General features: G+C 46.8%; 1 long non-coding RNA gene across 1 annotated transcript; it reads left to right on the plus strand.

Annotated features, from left to right (window-relative positions):
* Positions 1 to 6899: 6899 nt before the first annotated feature.
* On the plus strand, positions 6900 to 9037 carry LOC128146260 (uncharacterized). The gene is made up of 3 exons (XR_008236719.1): positions 6900 to 6972; positions 7970 to 8103; positions 8899 to 9037. It is a non-coding gene; the product is annotated as an uncharacterized LOC128146260 (long non-coding RNA).
* The last annotated feature ends 2842 nt before the right edge of the window (positions 9038 to 11879 follow it).

Genomic DNA, 11879 nt, shown 5'->3' on the forward strand with positions numbered 1-11879 from the left:
TTCTCTGCAGGGGTCCTAATACCTCTCTCTATGCAACCTCCTGTGTTTCTCACAGTCCCTCTCTATCTCTTGTCATTAATCTCATCTGTCACTCTGTCTTACTTCCTGTCCCATTGTATCATGTTGTATCTGTTCCTCCTGCTTTTTTCTCTCCATCTGTCCAGATCCCTGTTCCTTTTTTCTTCTGCTGCTGTCCCTCTGCACTGCTTCCTCTTGCTATCTTTTGTTGGAAAAACTGTGTGGTAAAAAACGTGTTGGAAAAACTGTGTGGTAAAAAAAATTGTAAAAAAACTGTGTTGTAAAAAACATGTTGGAAAAACACGTGGTGTAAAAAAACATATGAAACTTTAGGGTTGCTACTCTAAAACTGTATTGAAAAATGGTATTGTAAAACTTTAAGGTTGCTACTGTAAAACTGTATTGTAAAACTATTGTAAAACTTTGAAGTTGCTGTTGGAAAAAACGTGTTGGAAAAAACGTGTTGGAAAAAACGTGTTGGAAAAAACGTGTTGGAAAAAACGTGTTGGAAAAAACGTGTTGGAAAAAACGTGTGTGGTGAAAAAAATTGTAAACAAACAGCGGCGTAAAAAACGTGTCGGAAAAATGGCGGCGTAAAAAACGTGTTGTGAAACTTTAGGGTTGCTATTGTAAAACTGTGCTGTAAAAGTATTGTAAAACTTTGAAGTTGCTGTTGTAAAACTGTGTTGTAAAAAAACTGTGTTGTGGAAAACGTGTTATGAAACTTTAGGGTTGCTGTTGTAAAACTGTGTTGTAAAAGTATTGTAAAACTTTGAAGTTGCTGTTGTAAAACTGTGTTGTAAAAAACGTGTTGAAAAAACAGTGTTGGAAATAACTTTTGTAAAAACAGTGTTGGAAACAACTGCGTTGTAGAAACAAATGTGTTGGAAACAACTGCGTTGTAGAAACGTGTTGTGAAGCTTTAGGGTAGCTACTGTAAAACTGAGTTGTAAAACTGTATTGTAAACCTATTGTTTAACCTGGAAGTTGCTGTTGTAAAACTGTGTTGTGAAAAAAACATGTTGTGAAAACCTGTTGTAAAAAAACGTGAAAAACTGTTGTAAAAAACTGTTGTAAAACAGTGTTGTAAAAAAACCGTGTTGTAAAAAAATGTGTTGTAAAAAACCCTTGCTGAGTCCATATCCGGTACCCCGGTGGGTCTTTCTGTCCCGTCATCCGTTTGGTGCACCTCCATTTGGTCCCCGATCCCCTGAGGACACCTGTTCTTTGTTCAATTCCCTTTTGAGCTCCTTGCACCCCCAAGGCTTCTTTGGTCTCTCTGGCCCCTTCTGGATCTCTCTAATCCCTGCGACGATGCCTCTTGCTCTACTGGAGCCTTTTCCAAAGCCATCTTTGTGGTCCAAAGCAGTCTTTTTTTTTTTCCCACCTTACAGTATGTTTCTGTTTGGTGTCTGGTACCCCAAAGATGTCTATCGTCAGCTTAGATCTTCTCTTGAGTTTTTCAGAGGAGGCAATAGCCTTCATCTATTTTTATCGACACATCTCCCGTTGGTGGTGTTTATTGTGTTTTGCAATTTAGTTTTGCTTTAGCTAGTAAGGTATTAATTAGGCTGCTTCATACAGTTCCTGGTACGTATCTTGTATTTCCATGGTTTTTTGGTGGTTTCTGTCCTTTGGGAATCATCTAGTTCTCTTAAGGGAGTCAGTCAGAGAGACGATCATAGCGACCCTGAAATGTCAGCGATTTACCGTAAATAACTTACTTTGCAACCAGAGATATTTTTGAGAAGGGATTCTTAAGGAATGTAATTCTGGTTTGTGATTCAGTCCTATCCACAAGGTAGTTCTGGTAGAAGTTAGGCGGTGCGTGCAGCCTTGCTAGAAATTGATATGCACAGCCTTGCTAGAAATGAAGCGTAACCCTACAGCATTTTGGCTTTTTTTATAGGAAACTCAAGCACTTCAATTTTGATAACAGCTTTGTTATTGCATTTAATGAGCTAGTTTCTTACATCGTTTAGAAGGACATCTATCTTTTTCTATCTACGCCCCAGAAAAATTAAGTTTAATTCCCTACCCGGTCACGTTGCCGATGCTATAGTTGTAGCTGTAGTACAAAAGCAGGTATCGTTTTTGCTAGTAAGGATCGCTTTCTCTGTTCAGGGCTTTGCTTGCTCTAAATTTAAGGCAGGTGAGAACACTGCTGCTGCTCCTCCAGCTGACATTGTAAGTTCTGGTGGTTTGCCCTTCCCCTTTCCCAGGTGAATGTGGGAAGGGTGGTGGGCAGGGCCACAGGGTATATGAACCACAGCCTCTGCTGGGGGAGTTCATTGTGCTCCTGGGTTTTTGTGGTGTTGGTGCTCAGCTCTTGAGTCCTTTGCAGCTTTTGAGCTGGCTCAGCTCTTTGGGAAGAGGTGTCTGCCTGAGGTAAGAGCTTGAGGACCAGTCGAGGTCCAGCAGCATGTGTGGTAGAAAGTAACACTTGTATGTAGCTTTTATTTCTTTTTTTTTCAGGTCAGTAATTTTGTTTTGAGCGTTCAGGGGTGGTGAGATGGTTTAATAGTATGCATTGTTTTGGGTTTTTTTTTAGTTCTCGATGCATTGTGTTTTCCTGGAATTCCCGACTTTATTGAAAATGGAACCTTGTTTTTTTCACCAGCTTTGCTGTATTCTGTGTAAGTTGCTGATACTATCTCTCTTAATAGGACCGACGGTGACATTATTTAGTAGGGGTTAGGGTGAGCGTCTTGTATGCATGTGTCTATGGAGCTTTAGTAGTTCTCAAGAAGGCAGCAGGGCCATAAGGCATAGTGTCTTTTAGGGTCTGGGATGCCTCATTGCCTTGCCTCATTGCCCACAGAATGCCATGTTGTCCCTAGAAACTTTGCAGCTTGTGGCAGGCCCCTCGTAGGTTATAAGCCTCGGGACTTGACTTTGTGGGCACGTAGCAGAGCTCAGAGTCTCTGGGAAGTTGTGAGTTAGGAGGTGTCCCCAGAATTTGGGATGTGGCTCAGAAGAGCGGCTCCTGAGGAGCAGCCACTGAAGGGGGTTCCGGGGTGCAAATGGAGGGCAGGAGGTGTCAGGAAGCACCCCAATTTACGTGGACAGTCTTGCCTCAAGGCTTTAAGAACAGCCCTACCATTTTTGGAAGTCAATTGGCATGAGAATTAGAGATTTGGAAGAAAGAAAATAATCAAGGAATCTTGTTGCAATATGCGGGTAATCTAATAATTGCAGCCGAGACAGAAGAACCATGCACCAAGTTAACTCTTAGCCTTTTGAAGTTTTTGGGAATCGGTGGCTATCGAGTGTCAAAAGAAAAAGCCCAAATAACCCAGAGAGAAGTAACTTATTTGGGTTTGGAAATCCTGAAAGGACAGAGACAATTAGGAACCGAGAGAAAGAAGACAATATGTCATGTCCCCGAGGCCAAGACTCTGAAAGAATTGCGAGCATTTCTGGGAACGGTCGGGCGGTGTCGCCTGTGGATTGCAAATTACAGCTTGCTGGTCCGACCTTTATAGGAGCAGCTCAAAACCTCACACAACGGATTTATAGATTAGATTGGTGCCAGGAAAGCTGCTTTCAAACAACTAAAACGGGCTTTAATGGAGGCGGCCAGCCCAAGGCCTGCCAGATCTCACAAAGACATTTGAACTTTTTACTCGTGAAAGAAAAGGTATAGCTCTGGGTGTGCCGGCCCAATATCTGGGACCAAGTCGGCGAGCTGTGGCCTACTTCTCGAAGCAATTAGACAACGTGAGTCTGGGATGGCCCGGTCGTCTGAGAGCCGTCGCTGCAACTGCGCTATTGATCCAAGAAGCTCGTAAGTTCACCCTAGGACAGAGAATTGCAGTGTATGTTCCCCACATGCTGATCGCTGTGCTCGAACAGAAAGGAGGGCATTGGTTATCCCCTAGTAGAATGCCGAAATACCAAGTGGTGTTGCTGGAGCAAGATGATGTTTCCTTAAAAAGTGCTCCTATCGTTGACCCTGCTGTGTTTTTAACAACCGATCAGGTTGAAGGAGAACCGGAACATGACTGCCTGCAGACAATTGAAGAAGTCTACTCCGGCCGACCGGATCTCCGAGATGCGCCAGCGGAAGAAACGGATTGGGAAGTATATACCGACAGAAGCGGTTTCATCCGTGAAGGAAAACGTTTATCAGGATACACGGTAACCGCTACCGAGAAGGTAATTGAATCGCGAGCTTTGCCTTCAAATGCATCTGCCCAAAAGGCTGAATTGATAGCTCTTACTCGAGCACTGGAACTAAGTCGAGAAAAGCAAATCAACATTGGGACAGACTCAAAGTATGCTTTTGGAGTAGTACATGCACGTGGAGCAGCGTGGAAAGAAAGAGGACTGCTATCCGCACAAGGAATCACCATTCAGCATGCAGAACAAATGCTGAAATTGTTCGAAGCCATTCCAAAGCCAACAGCAGTCATGATAATGCACCGTAAAGCACGTCAGTCGGGTAGGACCGTCCCTGTGACAGGTAACCAGTTGACTGCTAGAGCTGCTAAAGAGGCTGCAGAAAAAGGCATCCTAGCACTAGTTCCAGAGCAAGTGTAAATTTACCTAAAGGTGCTCCAAGTTATAATGAAAAAGGTGAAGAACTAATTATTAAATTGCAGGCTAACAAAAATGAAACAGGATGGGCCGTTAACACCAACAGGTTAAATAAGCGTCCCACCCGCAACAATGAGAGAAATTGCCCCGGCTGAACATAGCAAAGTACACTGGGGAACAGAAAACCTTGTTAAACATTTACAAACGTGTATTTTGAATAGAGATATGATAAAAAGTATCCGAATAATTACAAGTAGGTTTGTATATGTAATAATCCCCAAACCAATAATAAAATCCTTTTTGGAATGACTAAGCAAGGAAATTCTCCAGGAAAATATTGGCAAATTGATTTTACAGAATTCCTTCAAAAAGAGGGATACTGATATATCCCAGTTCTAGTCGATACCTTTACCGGGTAGCCTGAAGCTTTCCCTTGTCGCCCCAACGAAGCAAGAGAAGTAGTTATCATCATTGTTATAATCTGTGTCGCTTTTAGCTGTCTTAAACGAGCTGCGGCACGATCTCTGTTCAAGCGAGACTACTAAAAGAATTAGTAGCCTCAAGCGGGAAGGGGGGGGGAATTGGTAGCATATTTCCATACGTTCTGTATGGTATGTCTAAATATTTTGATGGTTTTAATATTTTGTACCAGCCATGGAGACTGGTTTGCTGCTAGGTGACTGTAAAAGTGAGATTTGGTAAATAATGATTGGAAATCTTCTACTAACACTATGATTGAAACAATAGACAAAAGTATAGCTGAGCAATTAACTAGTAGAAGTAGTTACTCCCAAGTTTCGCCGTTCTTTGCACTTAGGAGTAGATGTTCCTGTGCGCTAGATGAGAACAATGTTGAAACAGACCGCATGCGATTGAAACTGCGTTAAGCTTCAAGATGAAAGAACAAGGACAAGAATAAAGACTTGGAGGACAGCCAACGAGAACTTCAAATGGGTCGGTGGTTGTAAAAGCAGCCCTTCGACTCAAATCGATCCTTCGTTACGTGTGATCGGATGTAGGCAGCGCTATGATAATCACTTACAATCATTTCTATGAATATGTATACTAATCTGGTTAATATGCAATTAGTTATTCCATATAACCTGTTTGTGCTAAAGCTGTGGTATGCACGCTAGGTGGAATTATCCCCCGTGTATCCAGCGCTGCAATAAAGAATGCCTGCTTTCTAGCAGTCCAAAACGAGTCTTGGAGAGTTTCTTTGACCGGCTTTTCGGTATCACTTGTCCGTGGGTTGGTGTCTTTCCTCCCCCATGCGTCTGTGGGTGAGTGTCTTTCCTCTCCCCCGGTGTTTCTGTCAGTGGTTTTCTCTCGATCCCCGCTCCGTGTGTCCGTCAGTCAGTGTCTCACCCCACCTCGCGTGTCCATCGGTGAGCATTTTGCCCTGCCTTGCTTGTCCATCGGTCAGTGTCTCGCCCCGTCCCGCCTGTCTGTCGGTCTGTGTCTCCCCATTTCTTGTGTTTCCATCAGTCAGTGTCTCTCCTCTCTCTTTTTGTGTCTGTCAGTTGTTAAAATTCCCCCCCCCCCTTGCTTGTCCGTCAGTCGGTGTCTCCCCCTGCCTCGCCTGTCCCTTGGTCCCTATGTCCCCCCACCGTGCTCCGGCGTGTCCGTCGGTCGGTGTCTGATCCCCGCTCCGGCGTGTCCGTCGGTCGGTGTCTGATCCCCGCTCCGGCGTGTCCGTCGGTCGGTGTCTGATCCCCGCTCCGGCGTGTCTGTCGGTCGGTGTCTCCTCTCTTCTGCTCCTCCTGCCTGTCTGCAGTGGTTTATATTCACCCATACCCCCCCAAGTCGGTGGGTGTGGGCATTTCCTCCCTGAACCCCTGTTTGGCGAGCGCTGGCCATTCTTCCCTGCCCCCTGCGTGTGAGTAGGCAAGTGTGTTTGGCTTGGAGTTGCTCTGCCTGGGGATGTAGAGTCATGTAGGTGGAATAGAAATAAGTGTCTACGGGTGAAATGTTGATGTGCCTAGACCGTCCAGGTGAGGGTTGCATAGTCATCTCGGCTCGAGTAGCCGTCGGCGGGCTGTGTGGGCAGCCGTGCCGATAGTGTTTTACAGAGATGATTGGAACCGTGTGGCAGGGGCTGTTGAGGGGCAGTGAAGCGGATTTGAATCTCTAAGGTGTTAAGTCTTGCACGTGATGAGCGTAAAGTTTGGCGCTGGTCTTCTTTTGGTTGGGTTTCTTTTTCTTTTCTTTTTTTTTTTTTTTGGTTTTTTTTTAAATGGCAGGCTGTAGTTGGACTCCACATGGTCTTCGTAGATGGAATCAAGACCTCTGGAGTGGTGAAGCTCTTGCTCTGCATCCAGGTGACTTGTTCAATATGGGGGTTTTTTTCAGATGTGGAGGGACAAGATGTGTGCCACAGAGCAACGGGGGAAGGCAGCGGAGCACCGTAAGGAGGTGGGTCCGGGAGTGGAGTCGGAGGGAAGATGCAGCCGGTGGCTTTATGAGATTGCTTTGCTTTGCTGTGCTTTGTGGGTTTTTTTGCTTTGTATTGATCTGTATTTGCCTTTGTCTTGCGTTGTTTTGCTCTGTATTTGTATTGACTGTCACGTGAGACTTGTCTCGCATTGTATGACCTTTATTGTGTTTTTTTCTGACATTGTAGTGCTCTGTGCTTGTATTGACTGTCATCTGAGACTATCTTGCATTGTATTGCTCGATATTGGTTTGCGTTGTAGTGTTCTGTACTTGCATTGTTTCCCATCTGAGACTGTCTCGCTTTCATGGCCCTGCATTGTGTTTTGTATTGCAGTGCTCTGTACTTGTATTGAGTGCCATCTGAGACTGCCTTGCATTCGATGGGTCTGTATTGGTTTTGTATTGTTTTGGTCTGCACTCGTATTGACTGTCATCTGAGAGTCTCTTGCATTGGCCCTGTCCTGTTTTGTCTGGTATGGCAGTGCTCTGAGTTTTTTTGTCTTGACTGAGATAAGAGTACTGCCTTGTATGGCATTATATTTGCACGCGAATTGCATGGCTCTATGTTTGTGTGTGTATCGTATGTCATTGCAGAGTCAGCATAGAAAGCTTAATGACTTTGGGTTCTTTGCAAGCAAGGAGTTGAGTGGATCGCAATTGGACTGTGAACTAGCATAGAGTAAAGCAGTAACTGGGCAATGGTTCATATTGTTTATGCGGATGCTTTGTGGCAAGCCTCTAGAAACGGTCAAGGCCTCGAGGTCCGAGTAGCAGCGTGACGGGCCTCGGAGCGATCGGTAACTTTGGGACAGCTCTGTGTTTGTGATGCTCTGTTTTTTCAAGTGCCATGGAGGACACTGACTGTGAGAATGTGTTATTTTTGGAATAGGTGGGAAGCAGGGGAGGGGAGCGGTGGAGGACTTCTCTCTCAAGGATGAAGTGTCTTAATAAAAAGCTTTGTGTGTTGTTTTTGCAGGTGATGACAGGGCACGAGGTGCTTGAAGGAACCTTGTGTTTAGGTGACATGGCTGCTATGGAGGTTGGACTGTGACATGTGGCACTGTGAAAGCTAAGTATCGGGTTGAAAATGCACGGATGGTGGAGATGATGGTGTGTGTTGAAACATTGGTGTAACAGAAGGGTAGTTTGGAAGGGGAGTGGGCTCGGGCCAGGGTTTTTGCAGGTAGGGCGATTTTTGAGTCCCCCGGTGCCGCAGGCACGGGGTGATGGCCCTTTGATGGTGGTGGGCAGTTGCATGGATGATTTGAGAGTGAGGGCTGGCATGTATGCGATCTGAATGAGTGGTGTCTTGCGAACATGTGTAACCTTGTAGGGTTATGTGGTTTAGCCTTTTTATGTTTTTTCTTTTCAGGTTGGACGTAGAGTTGAGATGTTTTTCAGGGAATTAGAGAGAAAAAAAAATTAGAATAAAAAAACCCCAGCTGCGATATAGGTTGGTTTTTGGTGTCGTCCCATCCCTTTCCGTGCCCCCCCCCCCTTTTTTTTTTTTTATCCCCTGGTCCTAGCCGCTCCATGAGGCGATGCTGATCGCCAATGTTCGGACCGGGGTCCGGCTCGGGTCAGGGTTTTCACAGGCAGGGCGATTTTTTTCAAGGCTCCCGGGAATAGCGTTCCCATGGAGCGCTGCCCTGGAATGTGGTAATTGCCACTTAGCACAGGGAATTATTTTGTTCAGCGGATGGTCTTTGGAAGAGAGTTGAGGATTTTGCGGGGGGGGTGGGGTGGGGGGTGTGGAGTTGGAGTAGATAGCCAGCATTGAGTATGCCAGGGTTGTGAAGTGGGTGAGTGTAACTGTATTTTTCCGTGGTGGGTTTCTCAAATCTTTGGGTGGTCTTTGTAGTTTGTGATGTAATGATATTTTTCAATTTTTATTTTTGTGCCTAGGTGTGGAAGTGGACAGTCTGTCAAGATGAGCAGAGCTCACTCGTTTTCAGCTTGGGAACAGGGATTGTGGAAGTAACGTCACCTCGGGGAGGAAAACCTCTGGACGTGAAGCGACAGACGTAACGGGAGCGAGGAATGTGGAAAAGACCACTCCGTAGAGAATTGCAGGCACTATATAGTGGCAATTCTTGTTAAGGTAATGCTAAAGTTTTGGAGTTTAAATGTATTTGTAGAAATAATGATTAAAAGAGGAATGAAACTAATAGTGGCAAATATTTGACCAATGCGGCCATAACTCTTTTCTACACATTGTAGTAAAAGTACATTGTAGAATTGGACTGTAAATACTGACACAGCTGAATGTACGTGGAGTCAGTAATGGACCAAATGAAACAAAAATAAAATGAAAAAAAGGCAGGTAATGAGGTCTCCTTGTGAGAGTCACAGTACTAATGGCAATCACAAAGGCAAGTGCAGAGCGAAGCATGTGTGTTTAGTGCCCATAGGTCAACTTAGCTGTTTAAGTAAGTGAAAGTTCATTAGAATTAGGCATCCAAGGGAGAGTTGTAGATACCTCGAGGTAAATGTAGCTGCTGATGGGTTAATAGAAAGGGTGCACGTTACTGGCTCTAGTAATTGCACAACTTTGAAGGGGGTGCTGTAGCTATGTAACTGTGACATGGGCTCGGGTACTGTGTAACTTTGAAATTTGCTCGGGCACGGTGCCCTGCCGAAATGGGCTCGGCTACAGTGTAACTTTGAAATGGGCTCGGGTAGTGTGCGTCGCCGAAATGGGCTCGGGCGCGGTGCGTCGCCGAAATGGGCTCGGGCGCGGTGCGTCGCCGAAATGGGCTCGGGTGCGGTGCGTTGCCGAAATGGGCTCGGCTACAGTGTAACTTTGAAATGGGCTCGGGTAGTGTGCGTCGCCGAAATGGGCTCAGGTGCGGTGCGCTGCCGAAATGGGCTCGGCTACATTGTAACTTTGAAATGGGCTCGGGTAGTGTGCGGCGCCGAAATGGGCTCGGGCACGGTGCGGTGCCGAAATGGGCTCGGCTACAGTGTAACTTTGAAATGGGCTCGGGCACGGTGCGGCGCCGAAATGGGCTCGGGTGCGGTGCGCTGCCGAAATGGGCTCGGGTAGTGTGCGGCGCCGAAATGGGCTCGGGCGCGGTGCGGTGCGGCGCCGAAATGGGCTCGGGCGCGGTGCGGTGCGGCGCCGAAATGCGCTCGGGCGCGGTGCGCTGCCGAAATGGGCTCGGGTAGTGTGCGGCGCCGAAATGGGCTCGGGCGCGGTGCGGCACCGAAATGGGCTCGGCTACAGTGTAACTTTGAAATGGGCTCGGGCGCGGCGCGGCGCCGAAATGGGCTCGGGTAGTGTGCGGCGCCGAAATGGGCTCGGGCGCGGTGCGCTGCCGAAATGGGCTCGGCTGCAGTGTAACTTTGAAATGGGCTCGGGTAGTGTGCGACGCCGAAATGGGCTCGGGCGCGGCGTGGTGCAGCGCCGAAATGGGCTCGGGCGCGGTGCGGTGCCGAAATGGGCTCGGCTACAGTGTAACTTTGAAACGGGCTCGGGCGCGGCGCGGCACCGAAATGGGCTCGGGTAGTGTGCGGCGCCGAAATGGGCTCGGGCGCGGTGCGGCGCCGAAATGGGCTCGGGTAGTGTGCGGCGCCAAAATGGGCTCGGGCAGTGTGTAACTTTGAAATGGGCTCGGGCGCGGCACTGAAATGGGCTCAGATAGCGTGTAACTCTGAAATGGGCTTGGTTACTGGATAATATGTGTATAATATCTGGGGTTTTTTTTCATTCTGTATCTCCCTGTCCCCGTTCTTCTTCCTGCTCTTCTCTTTCTCTGACCCTTTGTGGTGCTCCCTACTCTTTCTATTTACGTCTTCTATTTCTCTGCAGGGGTCCTAATACCTCTCTTTCTCCGACCTCCTGTGTTTCTCACAGTCTCTCTCTATCTCTTGTCATTATTCTCATCTGTCACTCTGTCTTACTTCCTGTCCCATCATATCATGTTGTATCTGTTCCTCCTGCTTTTTTCTCTCCATCTGTCCAGATCCCTGTCCCTTTTTTCTTCTACTGCTGTCCCTCTGCCCTGCTTCCTCTTGCTATCTTTTCTGTATTTCTCTGTTCTATTCCCTCTTACATCCTTGCTAGCTGTCCCTTCTCTCTTTTCTCTCTTCCTCTATATCTCTCTCTCACTGCCTATCACAGTTGTTTTTTCCTCCAGTGCTGTCCTGCTCTCTGTCCCTTTTTTCTCACTCTCGTTCTGTCATGTTCCCTGTGTCTTTTTTTTAACTTCTCCATCTCTGTCCTGCAGCCTATCACTATTTTTTTCCTCTTCCATCCCTTTGTCCTTCTTCCAGTCCTTGTCTCTCTCTCCCTTTGTTCTCCTTCCCTTCCTTTTTTCCTTTCTTGCTACATCTCTGTTCTGCTCCCTAGAATAGAATCAAATCGAATCAAATCACGAAATTTGGAAAAGACCTCTAAGATCATTAAGTCCAACCATCAACCCAACATGACCACGCCCACCAATCATGTCCCAAAATGCCACGTCTACCTGTTTTTTGAACACCTCCAGGGATAGTGACTCCATCACTACCCTAGGCAGCCTGTTCTAATGCCTGACAACCATCTCAGTAAAGAAATTTTTTCTGATATCCAATCTAAACCTCCCCAGCGCAACTTCAGCCCATTTTCTCTCGTCCTATCTCTAGTTACTTGATAGAAAAGACCAGCACCGCCTCACTTCAACCCCCCTTTAGGTAGTTGTAGAGAACAATAAGGTTTCCCTTCAGCCTCTTTTTCTCCAGACTAAACCATCCCAGTTCCCTTAGCCGCTCCTCATAAGACTTATGCTCCAGGCCCCTCACCAACTCAGTTGCCCTTCTCTGGACACGTTCCAGCACCTCAATGTCTTTCCCATAGCGAGGGCCCCAAAACCGAACGCAGTACTCGAGGTGCGGCCTCACCAGTG

Source organism: Harpia harpyja, chromosome 9 (genome assembly GCF_026419915.1).
Source record: "Harpia harpyja isolate bHarHar1 chromosome 9, bHarHar1 primary haplotype, whole genome shotgun sequence".
Lineage (NCBI taxonomy): Eukaryota > Metazoa > Chordata > Aves > Accipitriformes > Accipitridae > Harpia > Harpia harpyja.